This window comes from Narcine bancroftii, chromosome 7 (genome assembly GCF_036971445.1).
Source record: "Narcine bancroftii isolate sNarBan1 chromosome 7, sNarBan1.hap1, whole genome shotgun sequence".
In the NCBI taxonomy this organism is placed as follows: domain Eukaryota; kingdom Metazoa; phylum Chordata; class Chondrichthyes; order Torpediniformes; family Narcinidae; genus Narcine; species Narcine bancroftii.
Window position 1 is genome coordinate 25495864 of NC_091475.1, and position 25293 is coordinate 25521156.

Below are 25293 nucleotides of genomic sequence, written 5' to 3' on the forward strand. Positions count from 1 at the left end.
ACAGCTGCAAGTACAAATCAAGACACATCTATCAGCAAACCCTGGCTGAAATAATGAGCTTCAGTGCCATTGAGTTGGGTTCTCAGGGACAGGAGGTGTTTTTTCTCTGTTTTCCTTTCATAAAACCATTGACTCTGACGGAACATAAATACATTTTGACAGAGAAACTTTATGCCAAGATTAGCCCTCTGCACCACCTCTGTGGAAAATGTCACTAAATGTCATGAAGAACGATAAATACAATAAAATTCTTTGTGATCTGAGATTGCCTTTCAGCGTTCCTTCTGCCGATTCACCATCTCTGACCCCCCCCCCCTTCCCCAAGGTTCCATTATATTTTAACAGCACCTAACATCCATGTTACAGGTAAACACCAGGAGCTTCCCCACGCCAGATCTGGCAATGGGATGGGAGCTGCTTGGTGTTGAGTGAATCCTCATCACTGTTTCTGTGCAGAAGGCACAATTGATGCCAGAGAGCTGAGGGTCCAGGTCCAGGTAAGGAAAAGGAATGAATATTAGTGAGAAGAATAGCAAGAAGCCTGTGGACTGATAGATTCCAAAAGCTGGTGCCCCACCTACCAGAGGGCTGACAGATAGAATGCAGTCATCTTCCAACAGATGGTCTCTGGAGTGGTTCCTGCAGGCTAGACTGAAGCAACAGTGGGGATCCCACTGTTTCAGGCAGAAGGAAGAGGAAATTTGAGGACAGCTGCCATTGGCTGTTGGGAGATGCTGGAATCTTTGCTAAAGGGTGGGATTTTGAGAACTAATTACATGAGCAGAATCAGCGTAGGCTTCAGAACAGAAGTTCTTGCATCACTGATCTATTGTGTTATTTCAGGATATATCTGGTGGAATAGATGAGTGAGAAGCCAGAAGATGCGATGCTCTTGGATTTACAAAAAAATTTGAATTGATGAAAAAAAATTAGAGGGATATGAGATGGGAGGGTTTAAGTTTTTTTTGGGAGGTATACATGGGTGGAATGTTCTATGTTCCATGATTATTATTATGTGCTCTGAGATACAGTGAAATGTTCAGTTTTGCGTGCTATCAGAAGTCAACTAACCCTTGAATGAAACAAGTTATGCAAAATTAAATGACAGAGTATGGTGTTACAAAGTGAAGTTGGTTAACCCAGCGCAAAGGTTATCAATGGCATGTTTGTTCAAGAATTGATAACAGGAAAGAAACTGTCCTTGGAGGTCACTGTCTTCTGCCTGCATGAATGGGGGAGTGTGACTGGGGTAAACAAGTTGATAATATTTTGGCTGCTTTCCCAAGATCATGGGAGGTGTAGACAAAGTCGATGGAGGGGAGGTTTGGGTTGTGTGATTGTCTAATCTATAACTCTTGCAGTGTCTTGTGAGATTGAGCAAGAGAGTTCCCATACCGAGCTGCAATGCACCCAGACAGGATACTTTCCATGGCACATCTGTAAAGTTAACATACTAGGCAGGAGTTACACTGTGTTGAAGGACAGAGAGACTTGAAGGTACAGGTCCATCATTCCCTGAAAGTGGTGACACAGATTGGCACGGTGATAAAGAAGATATTTGGCACACTTGTCTTCACAGTCAGGGCACTGAGTACAGGAGTAAGGACATTATGTTTCACTGCACAGGATATTAGGAAGATCACACTCAGAGTGTTGTGCACAGTTTTGATCATTCAACTATTAGAAAGTTATTGTTAAGCTTGAAAGTAGTATCAAATAAATTCACAAGAATCATACTGGGATGGTGGACGAATTATAAGCAGAAACTGGACAGAGTAAAATAGAAAATGACACTAGAGAGATTGAAATGGGAGACAAGGAGATGGCAGAGGAACTGAATGAATATTTTGGATCAGTCTTCACTGTGGAAGACATTAGTATCTTACCAGACTCTCATGGCTCTCTCAGAAGTGAAGTGAATGCGGTCAAGGTCGTGAGTCAGTGGAACTTGTTGCCATAGGCAGCTGTGGAAGTGTGGGGAACTGCTGAACTGTACTGTATTACTGATTTCTTGATTACCTGGCTTTGCCCCATCTCGTGACTGTACCTGCGGTCCCTCCTTCTTTTGACCTTGTATAAAGCCTCCATCACCCTGACCCTTCCCCAGAAAGCCTGGGTCATGACACAGGATGAGGTTCTTGTCCATTGTGAATAAAAGCCTGTGGATCAGTGACTCAGCCTCTCAAATTATTTACTGTGCATCAGGAAGTGAGGTTGTTGGGTGTATTTAAGGCAGAGATTGACAGGTATTCGATAAGTCAGGGCATCAGGAGTTACGGGAGAACACCGGGGAATGGGGCTGAGTGGGTGGATGGATCAACTCATTTTTAGGATGGCGAAGCAGACTCAATAGATCAATGGGCCAACTTCTCCTCCTATATCTTGTGATGTTAAGAATATTTATAAACTAGAAATATTTTGCGTTCATTGTCAATTTTTAATTTAATTAGCAGATAATTTTTTTCATAAGCTGCCAGTTTGTATGCAGCAAGTGAGAATGTTAATATATTGTATGATGTGTATGACAATAACCTCATCAATAGCAGAGCAGCCAAGAAGGCAGGAGATGTATTGGCCTTTGTCACAAGGAGCAGCAGAGTCTGACAGCCTGGAACATGACACAGGGAAATGTGGAGAGTGGGTGGACTCACTGGAGCTTTGAAAATGAGACAAGATGGAATTGAAACTTGCAGATTTCTGACAGGGTTCGATAGGCTGGGTGTTTCTCTGACGGCAGAGTCTTGAAGACAGAGTTCACAGTCTCAGGTTTCTGCACCAGGGATTTAGCAGTGAGATGAGAAGAAAAGTCTTCATTCACAGTCCATAAACCTCTGGAATGCACTACACACAGGTTCTGGAGAACAAATCCTAGATACGGTGGGAAGTAAGAAGGGTGATTCCAGGGACCAAAAGCCCTGAGGGGTTTGGACTGAGATGAGCAGAAGGGATTGGAAACAAGGATCAGCATGGTATTGACGAGGGAGAGAGCAGTCTCGAAGGATTAAAGTTCCATTTTCTGTAATGTTCTCGTTATTGGAAATACTTATCATGTATTAATAAAGAGGAAAGCCTTTCCATGAACTATGGATATGTTGAATAGTTGTTATTTGTTTGCCAGTGATCTGCAGGAAGGTTTCATCAATTCATCTCAAGCAGATTAATACAACCAGGTGAATAATTGATCAGCAGTGAAAGGCACGATGTTTAAGTGATCAGTTCAGTGACAGGATGCAGGTAATCCCTGGGATAATGTTCAGTGATGTGTATAAGCATTCCTGAGGTAATGTTCAGTAACAGAGTACAGGTAATCCTTGGAGTGATGATCAGTGACGTGTACAGGTATTTCTGGAGTAATGTTCAATGACGGATATATGTTATCCCTGAGATAATGTTCAGTGACAGGTACAGGTAATCCTGGGGTAATGTTCAGTGACATGTACGGGTATTCCCTGGGGTAAAGTTCAGTGATGTGTACAGGTAATCCCTGGGATAATGTTTGGTGATGTGTACAGGCATTTCTGGGGTTATGTTTAGTAACAGAATACAGGTAATTCTTGGAGTGATGTGTACAGGTATTCCTGGGGTATGTTCAGTGACGGGTACATGTAAAGCAGTTAAAATGATTCTTTTACCTAAATTCTTGTACCTATTTTTGACAATTCCAACCTTCATCCCCATATATCATCCCTATATTTGATTTTTGTATTATTGATTCTAGTATTGTTTTCATCTATATGGTAGAATAAGAACCCTAGGTTAAGTAAGAAATACTTATTGAATTTTAAAAAAAGGATGGTGCTCAGGCATTCCTTAATTTTAGATTCTACTATTGGGCAATTAATATTCAATATATAATTTTCTGGGCACAAGATTTGGATGAAATTCAATGTCCATGATGGATGAGTCTTGAGCACGGGTTTGTGCAGGGGTTCTCATTGGCCTCTATTTTAAGGGCTTCGTTCCCCTTTGTCCTCACTAAACTGAATAAACAAATGATGAATCCCATAATTAAACATTCAATACGAATATGGTTTCAATTTCATACATTTTTTGGATTGAATAAATTTATCTTGTCAAGTCCTATTCCATCTAATTTTTTTCTTCCAACCATCTTGAATTGATCAAGCTTTTTCTTCTATGGAATACGAAAGGAATATTATGTTTTTGGGATTTATTTATGGATAACTGTCTCATGTTTTTCGAGCAGTTGTCTAATAAATTTAATTTGCCTAAATCACCTTTATTCAGATATTTACAGATTAGGAACTTTTTAAATGTTACTTTATCTACTTTTCCAATACCACATTAGACTGAAGTTACTGATAAAATTTTATGTTTAAACCCTTTTCAGAAGAGTTTAATAGCAGCAATTTATGGTTTGATCCTACAAATACGTCCAGTGATTTCTGACAAAATTAAGAATGAATAGGAAAGAGAACTTCAGATACCTTTACTTAAGAGACATGGGAAAAAATTCTCAGATTAGTCAACACTTCTTTATTGTATGCTCAACACTCTTTGATACAGTTTAAGGTGGTTCATAGGACTCTTATGTCAAGGTCAAGCGAGCTCATTTTTATTCCCATATAAACCCTATCTGTCTGGCTTCCCAGACACATATATTTTGGCCCTGCCCTTCCCTGAAAAAATATTGGAAAGATATTTTTGATATTATTTCAGCAGTTTTGCTCATTGACCTACAACCTCATCCTCTTACTGAACTTTTTGGACTACCACTTTTGGACTCTGGCCACTTCAGCTTGTCGTGTGATTGCATTTGTTACTTTAATAGCCAGGAGATCCATTCTACTTAAATGGAAAGGCCCCAAACCACCCTCTATATTTCAATGGTTTTCCCCAAACTATAGAATGTTTAAATATAGAATAAAATTAGAAGTGATACTGTTGACCCTTTGGTTAAATTTGAAGAAATGTGCAGGCCATTTATTCAACATTTTCATATGATGTAAGTTAATCCTTCCTGAATCCTTTTAAACATTTTTTTTGTGAGTGTAGAGGAGTGGAATTAACCACAAAATAATTGTTTAACCACTGAAACATGGTCACCCAGCTTTTGTTTTATTTTTTTGTTTTGTTTTCTTCAGGAGATATTTTTGTAATAAAATTTTATTCCTTTTCATGTTTGGCCTTTAAGTGATTGGGAGATTTAGTTTACATATGTTGCCCATTGTCTGTGTTTGTATATGTTAATCATTGTTAATGCAATCTCGGTCTTTTTTTTATCATTCCTATGTTTATTAATCTGAAACAATAAAAAGGTAAAAGAAAGAAAAAGGTAATCACTGGAATAATGTTCAGTGACAGGTACAGGTAATCCCTGGGGTGATGTTCAGTGATGGAGTAAGGGTAATCCCTGGAATAATGTTCAGTGACAGGTACAGTTAATCACTGAGGTGATGTTCAGTGATGGGAACAGGTAATCCCTGGGGTAATTTTCAGTGACTGGTACAGGTAATCCCTGGGGTGATGTTCAGTGATGGAGTACAGGTAATCTTAGGGTTCAATTATGCCTTTTCCTGTGGAAAAATCCTGGTACAAGTTGGTGTGTTCTGACGATATGCCCTTCTGCCAGATGATGTGGATGGTCTGCTCAGGGAACTACCCCACAGTATCAATCAAGTCTTTGTCCCTCAGTGACTGCAGAACATTCTCTGCTGACCACTGTGTGAAGGATTTGTCTGGAAGAACTTTTCCACATAAGATAGGTGGTGTGGCAAAGTCCAGCTGATTGGGATATGGTGCAGCAATGGGGCCACGCTGATCCTATTTGGGACAGGTAGAACCTCAGTTCATAGCAGCTCTTAGTGCCCTCGTACTTTGGTTGCACGCATAGTATGATGCAGTCACACACAAAGGTGATCATCAGAATGATGGCCATGTTGGGTACACCCTTGCCCCTGTTGTCTGGCGAATTGCACATGGTCATCCATTGGACCTTTACCATTTTGGATCCCCATATGTACCTGAAGACTGCTCTTGCGTTCGCCAAGGCGGAGGTGTGCGGGATGGGCCAGCAGTCCCGAGAGCACCTCGCACCTGATGTCCAGGTTCTTCCCTGTTATTGAGAGGGACCACCACTCCCACAGACCCAATTTCTGGTGGACATTTGTGATCTGTTCCAACCATTTCTCCTTGCATGCCTCAGCCCCTCTAAGCCAGATCCCCAGCACCTTCAAATCATCAGATCTGACTGTGAAGGGGATGGTGGACTGGTTGACCAGTTAACAAAGAGTATTACCTCACTCTTCTTCTGGTTTACCTTGGCAGCCGATGCCAACTCAAACTGGCCACAAATGCTGGGTCTGAACAGATGTCAACTAGCTTTGGTAAAAATCTTGGTTGACATAGACAAGCCGGACATAGAAATAAGCTATGTGTGGGACACTTAATTATAAATTTTCTCAACAAATGGGAGCGCATCCTGTCTTTGGAGAACTTCTATCATTTCTCCTGGAGTACAGACTTCTATCATGTCTCATGGAGATGGATCTTTGCCAATAATTGGGGTTCGGGGTGAATATTGACAGACAGAGGGACAGAGAGAAATGATGGACAGAGGGGATAAGTAAATACTGACAGACTGAGGGGATAATCAACACTCTTGGACAGAGGAGACAGTAAATACTGATGGATAGAAGGGGCAGTGAACAGTGATAGTCAGAGAGGACAGTAAATACTGATGGACAGATGGTTTAGTAAATACTGACAGTCAGGATGGGCAGTTAACACTGTTGGACAGAGGGATCGGTCTACGATGATGCACAGAGGGTTCAGTGAATACTGACAGACAGGGGAGTACAGTTAGCTCTGTCAAACAGAGGGATCAGTGTACAATGACAGACAGAAGGACACTGAACACTCTTGGCCAGAGGGGACAATAAATATTGACTGATGGGGGGGGTGGGACAGTGAGCACTATTCAACTGAGGAGACGAATAGTCCGAGAGATCAGTGAAGAATGACATACTGAGGGGACAGTGAACACTGATGGACAGAGGGAGCAGTGAACACTGATGGACTAGAAGGCAATGAACACTGACGGGCAAGGGGACAGTGACCAGTGATGGACAGAGGGAACAGTGAACACTGACGGACCAGGGAACTGTGAACACTGATGGACAAGGGGAATGAACACTGACGGACTAGGGGACTGAACACTGACGGACCAGGGGGCAGTGACCAGTGTGGACAGATTATGGAGAGTCAGCATGTCTACATGAGGGGCAGGTTATGTCTGACATATTTGATTGAGTTTTTTTCAATGTGAGTTTATTGCCATATGCATAATTACCATGTATAAATGTTCTGAAAATCTACAGCAGAATACAAACATTGCCACAATGCTGAAAAAGAAAATGATATAATAAATATAAAATGATAGATTAGAAAAATATTCACTGTTGCAGTTAGTGCAAGAAAAAAATGTCATTTCAACCATACAAACAATCCTGTTAGGAGTGGGGGGGGGTGGGAGGGGAGGGGGGGAGAGGAGTCTCAAAACAGTTTATGGTTGGAGTTAGAATAGTACAGGGAGGTTCAAGAGCTTGAGAGGTGTGGAATTAAAAACTGTTCCTGGAGGTGCTGGTCTTCAGGTTTTAGTGCCTTCTGCCTGAAGGGGACAGTGAGATTGTGACCAGGGTGATGGGGTCCTTGATAGGGGAAGAATCTATCTTTATGCCTGTTGGTGTGCACTGACTTCCACTGTCCTGAGCCTTCTCCCCGATGAATGAGGGAGAAGAGAGTGTGATGGGTCTTTCAGTGTGTTGGCTTCCTTTCCTGGGCAGCAGAAGGTGTAGAGGGAATCCATGGCAGGGAGGGATGTTTGTGTGATGATCTGAGCTGTCTTCTTGAGGCAATTTGCATTGGTGCCCCGATGCACTTGGCTGTTTGTCATTTTTCTGCAACTTTCTGTGTTCCTGGATACTCGAATTTCCAAATTAGTCCATGATGCAACCAGACTATCGACTTTCCATGATGCACAGGTAGTTTAATCAAATATTCAACAGCATGCCAGATCCCCTCAGATTTCTTAGAAAGTAGAAGTGTTGGTGTGCCTTCTTCATTGAGGAGGTGTCAGAGGTGGTTGATGAGGATAGGTTGTTGAATGTTATCTCCATGTCTTTAGTGAGGTAATTGTCAAGGTCCCTTGTAGTCAGTTGATCCAGAAGATACAGATGTCTGCAGTGCACAGTTGGAACAAATTGGAAACAGCGTCTCCTCCTCACTGACAAATCAACACAGGCGCACCTCAAGGATGTGTGCTTAACCATCTGCTCTTCTCTTTCTACACCCATAACTGTGTGGGTTGGCAAAAATCAAATGCCATCTACAAAAATTGCAAAAAGTGAGTGAGGGCAGTCCAGGAAAGGCTGACCCAGGAAGAAACCGGAGGAGAGCTGCGGCTGAGATGGCAACGGGAGAAGGCATTGGGCCCACGCAGCCATTGGCTGAGATGGCAGCGGGAGAGAATGTTGGGCCCATTCAAAGGACAAAAACTCACCTGGAAGAAAGTGAGAAGACCCAAGAAAAGTCCGGAACGAGTCATCGAGCGATTGTCAGGAGGCCTGTGGGTGGCAGCAGTGACCTGGACCTGGAGCAGCAGTGAGGACAGCAATGGTGAACCCCTCACGAGAGCAGAAGACCCCGTGGATGGCACCAACGTGGTAGGAGTGCAGGGGTGCCACAAAGGGAATGTAAGGGAAGAATTGGAAGCACCAGCTGGCATAGACAAGTCGTTGGGAAAGGCCCAAGAGTGGAGGAGGGGGCATGAGGATGCAAGAGTGATGACAGAGATGATGGTGGTGGCAGAGAAGACCCCAGAATCAAGCAGGAGTTTACCTGGTAGGAGGGTGGAAAGTGATGGCGAGGCGACATCGTCAGAGAGAGGTGTCAGGCTTGGAAGGCTTCATGGTCGACAGAGAGAGGAAAGTCTAGATTTTCCCTGATATTATTGAGGCACTTGTTAGTCGCAGGAAAGAATTTGATGCAGTCAAAAGGGTTTTGAAACAAAAGGGGATAGAGTACACCCTCCTTCATCCAGCCACCTTGAAATTAATAAGGCCAGGAGGGGATAAGAAATTTATCAAAGATGCCAAGAAAGCAATGGATTATGTGAAAAAAGTGATATCCTCGCAATAACTATGATTGGGGATGATTATAATGGATTGTGGGGTTGTTATAGGTTATATTGTTATATAACGTATGGTTATACTGTTTATGTGTAATACTGTTATATTTGTTATTAAAGATGATTTTTAAAAAGTGAATAAATGGAGCATGGATAGGGAAAGAAGGGATAGAACAGGAGGTGGATGAGGGCGTCAGGTACGCTTGACAAGAAAGGGATAACTGGCTCCAGTTATGGAGGTGTGTGTGCCAGAAGAGGTGGATGAGGCAGAAAAGGAGTGGAAGAGAGGGAAGTGGGGGATATGCAGTACTTTTTGTTATTTCAAGATTGTTAGTTTTCGTCTTTTTAGCTTGATTTGGTGAAAAGATTATTCTGGGGCATTTTATGCATTTTTTGTAATTATTGGTTTTGTTCATTCGTTTAGGTTTTGTTTTACATACAGACGTTTGTGCGGAGAGTTGAGACAAGGCAAAAAGAGATGGAGGTATGTAAGGAAGGACAAAGGGGATACATTAAAAGCTTATCTGAGAGGACAAATAATTGGATTCTCAATTGGAAAAGGATTACCAAAAATCAGGCTCTGAGTAAGAATACAGAACACTAATAAATAAATAAAAAGCTCATATACAGTACCATGCAACAGGAAACCAATTTAAGTGGCCACAGGAAGACATTAAATACCCGGGGATAAGAGTGGGTGTGTCTTGGCAGTTGAGAGTGGAGGAAACAGCAAGAACAATGAATACAATTCAAAAAGAGGCAGAATCTCTTATAAACTAAAAGAAATAAATGAAGTTTTTAGGCGTGCTATATGCAATTATATAAGTCTGAATCAACAGATGAATTCTATAAAATTTGGAATGATCAAATTTAGAGCACAAGGAGCAGGAAGGATTAGATACTTCCTTCTCCGAGGAAGAAATAGTAAAAGCACTGAGCTCACTACAGACCAACAAGTCTCCGGGAGAGGATGGGTTCACCCCAGAATTCTACACAGAATTTAAGGACATTTTGATACTACTGTTCATGGACATGGTGGAACAGGCAGCCTCAACCCATACTCTTCCAGAAACTTTTTCAATGGTAATAATTACGGTAATTCCACTAAAGCCATCTTCTTATAGTCCAATCTCACTTCTGAACATGGATTATAAAATAACAGCCAAGGCTCTGGCAAACAGAATGGCTCAATATCTGCCAAAGCTATTGAATCCAGATCAGGTGGGGTTCATGCAGAAAAGACAGTCAACATAAGTAGGCTACAACATCTGGCACTGTCAAGGGTAGACCCAAGTATAGCCATGACACTAGACGCAGAAAAAGCTTTTGATAGACTGGAGTGGGACTTCTTATTTAAATGTTGGGAAAATTCAGGTTGGGACAATCATTCATAAACCTAAATCCAAGGTTGTTACCAATGGGCAAATATTTTCATCTTTCCCATTGGCCAGGTCTAGCAGACAGGGCTGTCTGCTGTCCTCAGCTCTATTCATATTAACTATTAAACCATTAACAGAAGCCATTCACCAGGATCCAGTCATTTAGGGATTTAGAGTGGGCCAGTAAGAACACAAAAATCAACTTATTTGCAGATGATGTGTTAATATATTTGACTGAACTGGTCAGGTTATTGAGGAGGATTATGGTAAAATATTGGGATACAAAATCAATCATGATAAGAGGGAAATAATGTCACTAACAAAAGGGGATGATGAGGAATATCAATGAAAGAGTGTTTAAGTGGCCACAAGAGGAGATTAAGTATCTGGGGATAAGGGTGGGCAAAAACCTACAAAATTTGTAAAAACTGAATTATCTCCCCTTGCTTAAGAAGATTGAAGAGGACCTACACAAATGGACAAACTTGCCCATAATGTTGGTGGGCAGGATTAACTGCATTAAAATGAATGTGATGCCAAGGCTATAATATCTTTTTCAATCTTTGCCCATGCCATTGCCCCAGATTTTCATAATGAACTTAACAGATGTGTCAGACAGTTTTTTTGGAGGAATAAGGTAGCCAAAGTCTCCATAGAGAAATTGATTTGGGTGACAGTCTGGGAGGAATGAGGCCCAGTCAAGGTTTATCACGTCATTCTTTGAGGAGGGTTGTACACCCTCCTGGGCATATATTGGTCTACACATGGTGGGGGAGAAGAAAGAAGGAAAAATTATAAATATTATGTGTGTATATATATATATATATATATATATATATATATATTTACATGTATGTATGTATGTGAGGGACTAATTTGGCCCATCTGTGGCCCTGCCGTTGTGTAGCGACATGGTGGCTCTAATTCAAAAGGGGATCTCACATAAATTCATCCCTGCTATGTATCTCCTGTTCCAAAGCAAGTACCCAAAACCGGGTCTCCACAAATCGAGGCAAAGGTGGGAGTCAGACTTAGGAACAACAAGTCCTGAACAATGCTGGTCTGACTTCTGTTGGGACAGCATGACAGCAGCCACTAATGCCAGATATAGGCTGGTGCAATACAATTGTTTGCTCCAGCTATGCCTTATGTTGGAAAAATTGCATAAGGTAAAACCAGAAATCTCAGAATTGTGTCTTCTATGTGGTGTAGACTCAGGAACCTTTGTGCATTCAACCTAGCTATGTGCCAAGGTGAGACCCTTTTGGGTAGAATTAGGGGACATTATGGAAAAAATTACAGGGGTGGAGTATCCGCAGAATCTAGCACTGTTCCTGTTGGGGGATATTATGGACATGAGTCAGAGGTTGTCCAAACACCAAATTAAATTGTAAAAGTTGCCTTGGCAGTGGCCAGGAAATGCCTAACGGTTACCTGGAAATCTGACTCCCAACTAAGCACAATGCAATGGAACATGGAGATGCAGAGCTCTGTTCCCCTGGAGAAAATTACCCATAACTTGAGAGGGAGACACGACATGTTTGTTAAAGTGTGGCAACCATACTTTGAGGCACATGGAGGCACAAGTGTAATTAACTTTCCCAATGCCCCTCTCAAAAGGAAACAGTGGATAATAGGTCTACATAATAGACTCACACAAGTCCCAGAATGGCAAGGAGATAATATAGAGGCCTGGCCAGCACCCTTCCCCCTTTTTTTAAAGCTTATTTACATTGTTATTTTTAGTCATTGATATAGTCTCTTTTTGTTAATGTTGGGGTAGGAGAGGGATGAAAGGTAAGGTGACGAAGGGAGGGGGGGAAAATAAGGAAGATATAAACTGATCTATAAAAGGGAGGAGTGTTACCCTGTGATGTTTGTAAAGTTTGAGGTGGTAAACTACAAATAAAATTTTCAATAAAAAAGACTGCAATATCTTTTTCAAACACTACCCATTCCATTGCCCCAGTGCTTCTTCAAGATGCTCAATGGATATGTCATAAACTTTTCGTGGAGTGGGAAGGTGGCTCGATTCTCCATAGAAAAGTTGATGTGGGAATATAAATTAGAGGGTCTCAAACTGTCAATTTCAAGAAATTGGGCGTCCCAGACAAGATTTATTGCCTCACTATTTGAGGGAGGGAGGCCCCCTTCTTGGGCAAAAATTGAACTGCACACAATAGGGGAAAGGATAACAGGAAATTTATATACAAATGGAACACCAAATTAATTTCCAAAAAGATGGATAACCCCATATTAAAACATGTATTGAATTGAAGGTGAGGTTGTTTCCCAATACACCCTTGACCCAGAATAATTTAATACCCATGACGCTGGCCAACCAGATCCTGGACAGCTGGTGCTAGAAAGGGATCAGGTGTATCAAGAATTGTTGTGATCAGGGGCAGTAAATGTCACTTGAACAACTGAGGATCAAATTTGGATTATCCAATAAAACATTTTTCTGTTTCATGAAATTAAGATTTTTTTTAAGAGACAAATTAGGACCACCAATGACTCTACCAGAATATAGTTCCATGGAGATTCTAATTCGATAGGGGAATGTGTTAAAGTTTATTTCTAGGATGTATTTCTTATTCCAAAGTGAGAGCCTGAAGCTGGGATTACAATGGTCAAGGTAAAGATGGGAGTTGGACTTGGGTACAACAATTATTGAACATTGGTGGGAAGACTTTATGTCTGAATAGCATGACAGGGATTGTCAATGCCAGCTACATACTGGTGCAGTACAATTTCCTACATCAGTTATACCTCACTCAGCAAAAATTACATAAATCAAAGTCAGAAATTTTGGAAATGTGCTTTAATTGTGGGGTAGAGGTAGGATCCTTTGTCCACTTCATCTGGCTATGTACGAAGGTAAGATCCTTCTGGGTACACCTAGGGGACATTCTGAAAAAAACTACAAAAGTGGATTTTCCACAGGATCCAAGACTATTCCTTCTGGGAGATATTGGTGAAGCGCAGTTCAGACTTTTCAAGTACCAAATTCAATTTGAGAAAGTCAGTAGCCAGGAAGTGTATAGCAGTTGCATGGAAGTAAGATTCTCAACTTAGTATTGCACGATAGAATACGGAAATGCAGAGTTGCGTTCCCCTGGACAAGATTACTTATAACTTGAGGAAGAAGTATGGCACGTACATTGAAGTGGGACGGCCATATCTGAGGCACATAGGTGTGCAGATATGATTTATATCCACCCCTCCCCCACCTTGAGTAATGAGATGGGAAACAAGCCATCCCACCAGGTAAATAAAGGAGAGAGTGAATTGGGGTTGTTTTAATTTTTAGTTTTATTTTTATTATTTATCCTTTATCCTTTATGGTTTATTTAATTCCCGGGGTTCTTGCCACAAAACGTCGAATGCTGTGACATGTTCCTGACAATAAATTCTGATTCTGCACTGCACTTAGCAGCATCTGACCAAAGCAGCTCCCGTAACATGCTATAATGCATCCAGCTAGTGTCATTTCAATGGGGCCACTGGAGAAAGACAAGGGGGAGCGGCCAAACCTCCATCATCATCTGTTGGTCTGTTTAGCTTTGGAGAGGCAGAGACACTGGAAGGTGGCTCGGTTGGAGGCAGTCCCAGGACATGGGTTGAAATGTCCAGTTAGGCCCTCATGAGATGGTTACTTTTGGCTTCAGGGATACAACCAGTATCCTCTTTACACATCATACTCTCTCCCCCTAATCTAGACAGAGATCCCAGGAACCCCTGCTCAATGGTCCCCATTCAAAGGCCATTGGTTTGCAACAAACTCTAATGGATGATGTTGGGATTCAGTCAAGACCCTGATTCATACATAGTGACAGCCTGGATGAATTGAAGTTCTGGGCAAGTGTTAGAGCTGTTCCCTTTTATTTCTTTCAGAACAAAGAACCTTTTTATGTGACTTCAGTGAATTTTTCATGAGAAGTGGAGAATTGCAAAGTTAACCAATTGCATTTTTGCCCTGACAGAAAGAACAGAGGATTAAGTTCATGGTGTGGGGTTTTCTTGAAACAATATGCAATATGCAGATAGTTTATCTCATGATAGGGATAAATCAGCCCTTGCTCTGGGTGTCAGCTTGTCCAGCTGATCGGATCTCCACCGAGGGAGTATTTGGGGAAGAGTGGACAATTCCATAAATACCAAGACCAGGCATGTCTCATTGCTTGAATAACAAGTAGTTAACAGCTGCCAGTAACAAGAAGGGAAGGGGAAGTGGAGTGACCATTTTGGAGGAGCTATTGTGCGAGTGGCCAGTGTAAGACGGGGCGTTGAGGTGTCAGTGAGCAGAGGCTACTGAGCTATAGCAGGGACGATCAGGGTTAGGTCCACCACAAGCTGACTTGTTGGTAGTTTATGCACACAATGCTTCTCATGCAACATGTGGGCAGTCAGGGAACTTTCTAGAACCTTCCAGTGACCCTGACAATGTCTCCTGTGGGCAGTCAGGGAACCTTCCAGAACCTTCCAGTGATGATGACTCCTGTAGGAAGTGGCATAGCTGTAACTCCTTGGTGACCAAATCAGGGAGATGGAGTGCAGCTGGGTGTTCCATTTGTGAGGACATTGGAGATGAAGGCTTGTGGGAGATGGTCTCACTGACAGTGAAGACAGGGAGGAAATGGCTGACACTCAGAAGTAGTGGCTGCAGGGTAAGAGGGCAGGGACCATCTGTGGACATCCCTTCAGTGATATTGACCATTGTGTGTACTGTTGACAGGAGTGACCAAACGGGAAGCGGTCATGGCAGCAATGTCTCTGGCTCCATCTGGATCTGAAGCTCAGCCATGAAGGGGGAGAAATGAAAAGTGATAGTGAGAGGAACTTGACAGTTAGAGGGACTGACAGGAGATTCGGGACCTGTCTCCTGGACAGCATGTTGCTTCCCAACTGCTTCGGTCAGAGACGTCTCTGATCGGGTCTATAGAATTCAGATTCAGATGTCAGATTTATTGTCAGGGTACATACATGGAGAGTGTAAGGAGCCAGAAGTCATGCCACACATTGGAACAAATGGCATAGGTCAGGAATAGGATTGGTTCTGCCTTACAGGTGGATAGGGTTGTAAAGAGAGCTTTTGGTATATTGGCTTTCATCATTCAATGTATTGAGTATAGGAGATGGGATGTTATGGTAAAATTGTACAAGATATTGGTGAGGCCAAATTTGGTGTATTGTCTGCAGGTTTATCACCAAACTACAGGAAAGGTATCAATAAGACAGAAAGAGTGAGAGAAGATTTACTAGGATGATGCCCGAACTTTAGGAACTGAGTTACAAGGAAAGGTTAAACAAGTTACGACTTTATTCCCAGGAGCATAGAAGAAAGACGGTAGATTTGATGGAGGTATTTAAAATTATGAGGGGGATGGACAGAGTAAATGTAGATGGGCTTTTTCTCCTGAAGGAAGGTGAGATACAAACCAGAGGACATGGGTTTAAGAGTGAAAGGGGAAAAGTTTAAGCAGAGGTTCTCAACTATTTTCTTTCCACTCACAATCATAGGTGCTCTCTGATTAATAAGGGATTATTTAAGGTGGTATGTGGGTGGAAAAAAATGTTTGAAAGCCACTGTTTTAATAGTACCTATTTGATTCGTTATGTGCATGGTTTCATAACTCCAAAAGAAATGGGCCAACGACAATTTTTCTCAAGTTAAATATTTCAGTAACAATTGGGTCTACAGCAGTGATTCTCAACCTTCCCTCCCACTCACACACTACTTTAAGCAATCCCTTACAAATCACAGAGCTCCGATGGCATAAGGATTACTTCAAGTTATATGTGAGTGAAAAGAAAAAGGTTGAGAACCACTTGTTTTGGGGGAACACAGGGGAACTCCTTCGCACAGAGAGTGGTGGGAGTGTGGAATGAACTGCCAGCTGAAGTGGTGAAGTGAGAGGGGTATGGAGGGCTATAGACGGTGCATGTTAGTGGGACTAGGCAGAATAATAGTTCAGCATGAACTAGAAGGGCAGAAGGACCTGCTTCTGTGCTGCATTGTTCTTTGGCTCTTTGGTTCTATGATGGAGGAGAGAGAGAGAAATGTGGGGAGAGAGAATGAAGAGAGAGAGTGGGGGGAGAGAGAGAAAATGATGAGAGAGAGGATGGGGAGAGAGAGAGAGGTGGAGAGACAGTGAAGAGAGAGTGAGAGAAAGGAGTGAGAGAGTGAAGAGAGAGGGATTGAGAAGTGGAGAGAGACAGACAGACAGAGAGGGATGGGGAGAAAGTGGAGAAGGAGAGAGGTATTGAGAGAGAGGTGTGGAGTGAGAGAGAGTGGAAGAGTGAGAACTAACTCAAAACGAGTTTATTCGCATCAGGTGAACTATTGCTTGAATGCATTGCATTTCACCCCCAGTGCAATGCAGAGATCCTTACCTCACTGCTGTCAAGTCTCCAGAGCCAAGATTATGTTTAAATGGCTGATTCTGAGATATTTTTTCCTGTCCTTGTGTTCTGATTTATCACTGGCCCTTCCCCAGTATCAATAGGCCTAGGAAGTATGTGGTGGCTTTCCATATCTAGCTCCACCTGCTCATCAGCACAACATCCACCTTTTTGTGTGTGATTTTGATGTATCAGTCTGCAATGGGATCATGTCTACACATGCCACATCTCCTGTTGTGTGCAGTCATGTGGCCAATAAATTAATTCATCTGTTTTAAAAAATAATCGTGTTGGCAAAGATTACGCTTCCTCAAAAGTTTCATTGACTTTGCTCTTTGAATTACTGATCTTTCTCAAGAAGCATTTTATTGAAACTGGTTTGATCTGCAGGGGGAAAGTTACCCAGACACAACCCAGCCCAGCTGTGTGAATTCTGTGCATCAGAATGTGAAGTCGTCCTCACTACTCAATCATTTGACCCACTGATGGGACTGGAGTTAGTGTTAAAGCAAAAAAGATTGATTACATTGCCAAAAAGCCACAAGTGCGAGTGAGGACTGGGAAAGTTTCAGAATTCAGCAGAGGAGGTGGAAAGGGGATGGGTCTTCTCATTGAAACACACAGGACAGGAAACACTTCTAAATGTGTGGAAATAGGGAAAGATGTGTCAAGGTCAGTGTGGGTCCCTCACACAGTGATGCAAGAGAAATTATACTGGAGCATACAAAAACAGCTGGAAAATTAAACAAATATTTCACCTCTGTGTTCAAACAAGAAGAAACAGGAAATGTCTATGAAATGGTGGAGAGTGAATGATGAATTTAGAGACATGACCATCAGTAAAAACTGATACCAGGCCTGGTTAATAGAAGCAAAAGGAGCTCAGGTTTGAAACATTGGTTCACCTGACATCAGAAGGGAAGGTGCAAGAATCTAGATGTGAATGAGCAGCAGCAAGGTGCAGAAAAAGTACAGCCTGTGTTTGGGTCGAGCAGAGTCAGTGGGAAGACCATGATGATCACTGATCGATTATAATGATCTACGATCGGTCATGGTAATCATTGATTGGTTACAATGATGATCGATCAATCACAGTAATCATCAATCAATCACGGTGATCATCGATCGGTCAAGGTAATCATCGATCGGTTCCAGTAATCCTCGATCAATCACGGTGATCATCGATTGGTTACAGTGATCATCAATCAGCCATAGTGATCAACGATCAATCACGGTGATCATCGGTTGGTTACAGTGATCATCAATCAGCCATAGTGATCAACGATCAATCATGGTGATCATAGATCGGTCAAGGTAATCATCGATCGGTTCCGGTAATTCTCAATCAATCACGGTGATCATCGATCGGTCAAAGTAATCATCAATCAGTTCCAGTAATCCTCGATCAATCACGGTGATCATCGATCGGTCAAGGTAATCATCGATCGGTTCCAGTAATCCTCGATCAATCACGGTGATCATCGATTGGTTATAGTGATCATCAATCAGCCATAGTGATCAACGATCAATCATGGTGATCATAGATCGGTCAAGGTAATCATCGATCGGTTCCAGTAATTCTCAATCAATCACGGTGATCATCGATCGGTCAAAGTAATCATCGATCGGTTCCAGTAATCCTCGATCAATCACAGTGATCATCAATCAGCCATAGTGATCAACGATCAATCATGGTGATCATAGATCGGTCAAGGTAATCATCGATCGGTTCCAGTAATTCTCAATCAATCACGGTGATCATCGATCGGTCAAAGTAATCATCGATCGGTTCCAGTAATCCTCGATCAATCACAGTGATCATCAATCAGCCATAGTGATCAACAATCAATCATGGTGATCACAGATCGGTCAAGGTAATCATCGATCGGTTCCGGTAATTCTCAATCAATCACGGTGATCATCGATCGGTCAAAGTAATCATCGATCGGTTCCAGTAATCCTCGATCAATCACAGCGATCATCGATCGGTCAAGGTAATCATTGATCGGTTCCAGTAATCCTCAATCAATCACGGTGATCGTCGATTGGTTACAGTGATCATCAATCAGCCATAGTGATCATTGTTCGGTCACATTGCTCAATCAGGGTGATCACTGATTGGTGACGGTGATCATTGATCAATCACAAAGTAATCACTGATTTGTCACAATAATTATGGATTGGGCAGAATTGTCAGGGATTCAGGAGTAACAACAGAGAAATGCTGGAGGGTCTCAGATGGTCTCGCAGCATCCATGAGAGATAACAATATATTACTGACGTTTTGGGCCTGAGCCCTTCTTCAAGGGAAATTATGTCTAACGTGTTGGAATTTTTTTGAGGTGTAAGTCATGGCAAAAAACAGAATGGGTGTCTAGTTGGGCTGCAATATGGAGTAGACATCCTTATCATAGTTCCACGCCTTCAGTATAGTTTTTCTCCTGTTTACTTTTCTTGAAACTTTTAAATTGGTGTAGAATTGCATATTCTATATTTGAAATGGATACAAGAGATGGAAAGATTGCTAAAAGTGAAGAAACTGGAAAGAAACCAGAAACTCTGCCTATTCAACTGTCAAACCTGTCTGCTGAGGACTCCTCTGATATACTTGAACAAATTAAAGTATCTGAATTTAAACATCTAGATGAAAGGCTTTTGGCACTGGAAAATTGATTTGCACAGATCTGTCTTTCTATAGAAGAGCAAGGTCAGTGTTGACCTTAGCAGAATCTATTTTAAAGAAAATGAATGACCAGATCTGCCACCTGGAAGACAATAAAGACTGATGATTGGAATTATTGATATGGAAAGTCAAAGTTGGTGGCAGAATCTGCGCATTGTAGGCTTGGCTGAAGATACTGTGACTGGAATGCTCTCTAAATTTTTCTCTGATTTGTGGGCAATGGTGTTTGGAGATGTATTATTTCTGACTCCACCAGAGCTTGATAGAGCACACCAATCATTATTGCCCAAGCCTAAATCAGGGCAAAAACCCCGTTCTGTGGTTATACGCCTTCATTATTATCAAACCAAGGTACAGCTGATTCATGAAGCCCATCTTAAAGGCAATACCAAGGCAAAAAATTTAGAATTGTGGAAGATTATTTTCCTGAAGTTATGAAAAAGTGAGCCATTTACAGCAAAGTTATGTTGGAGTTATATCAGCGTAGGTGGAAGCCTTCTCGGCTGTTCCCAGCACGTCTTAGAATCTCTCTTTCCAAAGGAAGCAAGAAATGGATTGCTTCAGTGGAAGACACTTGGGAGTTCATTTGCAACCTTCCCGCTCCAAATCCTGAATGACATTCTTTCTTTTTCTGTTGAATGACTGCTTAGAATAAAGGATTGAATTTTAATATGTTAAAAGTTCATTCATTTGCTTTTAGAATTTCTACAGAGAAAGCATTGTTATTGTGAGTTGAGTTAATCTGGAGTGATTAGGAAAAGAATTCAACACATTTTGATTGTATTTATGATTAAGTCTATTTTATTAAAATGGGATTTAAAAAATGTATTTTATATATCCTGTAACAATTTTTTTTTAATATTCTTGAGACTTTTTTATGTTTACTGTATTTATACTAAACATTTTGGCTTATTATGAACATCTGCAGGGGAATGTTATCATTTTTCTTCTGAGCAAGAACATTTAATCTACACTGGAAGATTGTGGGTTCTTAGAATTCATTGTTGTTGGTCTTTCCTTCAGCCTTGGGGGGGTGGGTCTGGAGAAGAATAAGGGTGGGATCATGGGTGTTTTGTGTTGCCATGGTGCTTAATTGTTTAGATTTTTCTGGTTCCATCTTATGGAGTTGTACTCTATGGTTTAATATGGCCACCTGCAAGCCGTAGGTCATTGTGCATGCTGCACGAACTCAGCTTTGCACATGTACATTGGGATTTCTGAAATTTGTTTTACTTTTAGTGTATATTTTCTATAATTGAATGATCACGGTTAATCCTACTAAGTTCCTGAGTTGGAATGTCATAGGATTAAATCATCCAGTAAAATGAAGGAAAGTGGCTTCACTTTTTTTTAGGAGACACATATATATGGCAGTGATGTTTTGCACCTGATGTCAAGGTGGAAATCTAGATGTGTATTGATTCTTATTAATCAGAATATTTATTTTAGTACACATAATGTTGTTTCAGATTCTAATGGTCATTTTGTTATTTTTTCAGGGAAGTTACATGATAAAATTGTGGTTTTCACAAGAATGTTGATGATCTGGGGTTTTTTGAAAACATTTTTACTTCCTTACTGGATTTAAGTTTATACTCGTTTATTCTAGGCAGGGATTTCAACTGTTGACTGGACCCAATCCTGGATTGATCATCTTCTAACTTGGCAATGTTAAACAAATCTGCCCTAATAATATTCTTTATTGTCAGATTATTGCATTTCAGATGTTTAACATTTCTTTTATCCTACAAATAGAAAGTATTAATTTTTTCCCCCTGTTCATCACACTTACTCAGTATTGATTATTTTCATTGAATTTTCCTAATTTTCCTCAAGATAAAAGACACTGGTGCTTTAATTAGTGTTATTATCAGATAAGGGCTTTGTTAAATTCATGGAAGAACAGATAGTTTTCTTTTTTGATACTAATCTCTCTTCAGAGACCTCTAGTTTAGTTATATAGAAGGGCAAATTATTTCATATACTGTTAATTAGAAAAGGAAGACTAATGAAACAAATTAACCAGTTAGATCAACAATATGCTCAAATTAAAAACTCAAATGTATACAAAAAATTGATTGAACTTAATTTGATCTTCTCACAACATACTAAGCTGAATGCCAACTTTTGAAATCTAAAAGTCAATTTTACATTTATTGTGATAAATCTGGTAAGAATTTTGGCCAACCAATTGAATGGATTTGGTGCTAAATGTCACATCATAAAAGTTCATAAAGATAATGGTACTATGACTTCAGATCATTTGGAGATAAATTATACATTTAAAAGATTATACTCCAAACTATATTTTTCCGAATGATGGTAATTTGATAAAAAAAATTCTTAGTTCAATTGAACAGCCCCAAGATTTCTTCAGATAGTCAAATTAGACTGGATGAATCTATCTCACAAATAGTAGTTGCTATTACCTCATTTCAATCTGAAAAGGCCCCTGCACCTGATGGGTTCCCAATGGAATTTTTCAAATTATTTTCTCAACTGCTCACACCTTATCTCAGTTTGGTGTTTGCTGATTCATTTGAACAGGGTAAACTTCCAGACTCATTTAATAAATCTTGCATATCTTTAATTGTGAAGAAAGGTAAACACATAACCGAATGTTCCTCCTGTAGACTAAGTTCCCTACTGAATGTCAATGTTAAATGTTTGGCTAAAATTTTAACCAATAGGATGGAAAAAATTTTACCCTCAGTTATTTCTGAAGAGCATGTGAGGTTCATTAAAAACCATATTCCTATTTTAATATATGTTGCTTAATGTATATTATATATTTGCCTTCTGGGAAATCTGACTGTATTCTTTTATTGGATGCTGAAAATCAGATTAGATAGAAGGACATATCTGTTTACAACCCTTGAAAATTTTAATTTTGGTTCTTATTTTATTACATGGGTTAAACTATTCTATTCACGACCATCTGCCACAATTCTTACTAATTTACAACAATCTCAGCCTTTTAATCTGCAACATAGCTCTCATCAGGGATGCCCATTAAGCCCTTTATTATTTGATCTGGGTGATTGAACCATTAGTAATTACAGTTCGTGAGTGCAAGGACATCTTGGGGATATGGCAGAAAAGGATTGAACATAAGGTCTCTCTTTATGCAGACAGTCTCTTACTTTACATTTCAAATCCAGCCACCTCCTTCAGTGTTTTAGTCAATTTTCAGGATATAAATTGAATGTATATAAAAGTGAACTTCTTCCGTTGTCTTTTTTCTGCAGGAATATGTGGTGGTTCCCCTTTTAAGGTTGTTAAAAACCAGTTTACCTACCTTGGTATTGTAGCGGGGTCGCTACTGCTACAGCTAGGTTATAGCACACGGTTATAGCTCCTGGGTTGTAGCTTGAAACTTGCAGAGGAAAGAAGACATACACACTGGTAGAGTGTATTCGACTCTGAGTTTATTCAGGGCAGCTCTGCCTTTTCTCGTGAGCTCAGTCATGTCACCACTGGGGCATGGCTTGAGTAGGCTGGTCACCGATTGGTTGGTTCTGGCATCCAGGCCCTGATTGGGCTTTCTGCGATCTGCCGGTGGTGGTTGGCTAGTTACACCATTCCACCGGCGGCCTATGGAAAATGACATCTCAGCCCATGTGAGGTCTTGGCGGTCACCACGTTCGACAGTCATTTCCGGTGTTGGCCTGAGGCACGGGCTGCGGGCCACTACAGTATTACAATTATAAATAATCATAATCATCTTTTTTTAAGGAAAATTATCTTGCTCTGCTTAAACAAGTGAAACATTCCCTGAACCAATGGTTAACTTTGTCTACAACTCTAGTAGGCTGTATAAATTCTATTAAAATGAATGTTTTGCCTAAATTTTTATATCTTTTTGAATCTATTCCAATATTTATTCCTAAATCAGCTTTTGATTTGCTTGTCTTGGCCATGCCATCTTACATATGGAATCCTTTCCTTAATAAAGTTCTTCTACAAAGATCTAAGAAAGATGGTGGAATGGCTCCACCTAACTTTAGATTCTGCTATTGGGCAGTTAATATACAAAGTCTTACGAGTTGGTCCTTCTTTCATAGATATAACCATCCATTATGGGTATCAATTATGGAGCTGAATTCCTCCCCAAATTTTTCTAATTCAGTGCTTCTTGGCTCTTCACTTCCATTCTCAACTAAGTTCTTTGATAATCCAATTGTTAAATATTCTATGAGAATTTGGCCACAATTTAGAAAACACTTTGCATTTCATAATTTTTCTCTCTCAAGCCCGATCATTTCCAATCACTTTTTTCAACCCTCTTTACATTATGTTATTTTTCAGAGCTGATATAGAGAGGGGATTTGAAACTTTGAAGATCTGTTCATTGATGGATATTTTGCATCATTTAAGCAGCTTGCTGCTAAATTTAACTTGCCCAAATCTCAATTGTTCAGATAATTGCAAGTCCGACATTTTCTTGAATCTCAAGTATCTAATTTTCCAAGAGAGTTTGAATCAAATTTTGTAGATGAGGTTTTTTTTAGCTTAATTCCTTCTCATAAAGGTTTAAATTTATTATTTATGAGAAATTGTTATGTTTAAATCAGACCGTTAGTTAAAATCAAAAATGCTTGGGAGCAGAATTTAAATTTGACTATATTGGATGTGGATTGGGATACAATTCTTAAGTTGGTTAATAACTCTTCGTTATGTGCTTGATATTGTCTATTACAATATCAGTGGTACATAGAGCACATTAGTCTAAGGTTACCTTGTCTCGCTTTTATTCCGATATGAGGGTCTGGTGTGACAGGTGTAAGGGTGGAGGAGCGTCATTAATACACATGTTCTGGACTTGAACTAGTCTTGAAAAATATTGGAGAAAGGTTTCCATACTTTATCAAAAAAATTTAATTTAGATTTTACACTGAATCCTTTGGTGGCCCTCTTCAGTGTAATAGGATGGAGTGATTCATTTTTGTCTCTGGTTCAGAGTCGTGCTTATTCTTTTGACTAGGTGAGCGATTTTACTTAAATGGAAGGATGCTGCCCTGCCTACTCGTGATCAGTGGTTGTGTGACATCATATCCTGTTTGAATATGGAAAAGATTTCATTATTCAATTAATAATTCAGATATAAGATTTCACCTGCTGTGGGTCATTTATGGTTCACTATCTTTATAATTTTACTTCAAAGTAATTAAATCGTCTGACTTGTGTCTTTTCCATGTTCTTTAAAAAAATTCCTCCCCCCCCTTCATTTTTCTTTTAATACCAGTCATATATAGCATCTGGCAACACAGTGAGATAAGGGGTTTGAGTTTTTCTCCTTAACTGTCTTTTTTTTTCTTGCATTATTAGAATTTTTTCTAAAAAATATATATATATTATTTAGAATATAAATTATGGATATGATTTACAATTCATGTATGTTAGTGTTATGCGGAATGTCTTTTTTAGTTTGTGTAACTAGCAGATCATCTTATTGAATTGTACCCTTTTTTTGTTTGTATAAGTTCTTTATTAAAATCAATAAAATATTTCAAAAAGAAAAGAATAACCAGAGCAACTCAACAGATGTGATGTATTCAAACTTTCTGCAGGCAATCAGGATCCTCACAGAAATCTTGACACAAAGTGGAACACATTGAATCTGGGGTAAAATGTATCTGTGGACTGAGAAATGTTTGAGGCAGAAAGCAGAAAAGGAA

General features: G+C 40.3%; 1 long non-coding RNA gene across 2 annotated transcripts; it reads left to right on the forward strand.

The window, feature by feature from the left end:
* Nucleotides 1-373: 373 nt before the first annotated feature.
* Nucleotides 374-24931, forward strand: LOC138738611 (uncharacterized). Of its 2 annotated transcripts, none has more exons than XR_011341623.1 (3): nucleotides 374-497; nucleotides 9573-9632; nucleotides 24600-24931. It is a non-coding gene; the product is annotated as an uncharacterized lncRNA (long non-coding RNA). The 2 variants fall into 2 exon arrangements; XR_011341624.1 differs by lacking the exon at nucleotides 24600-24931 and adding an exon at nucleotides 21225-21406.
* The last annotated feature ends 362 nt before the right edge of the window (nucleotides 24932-25293 follow it).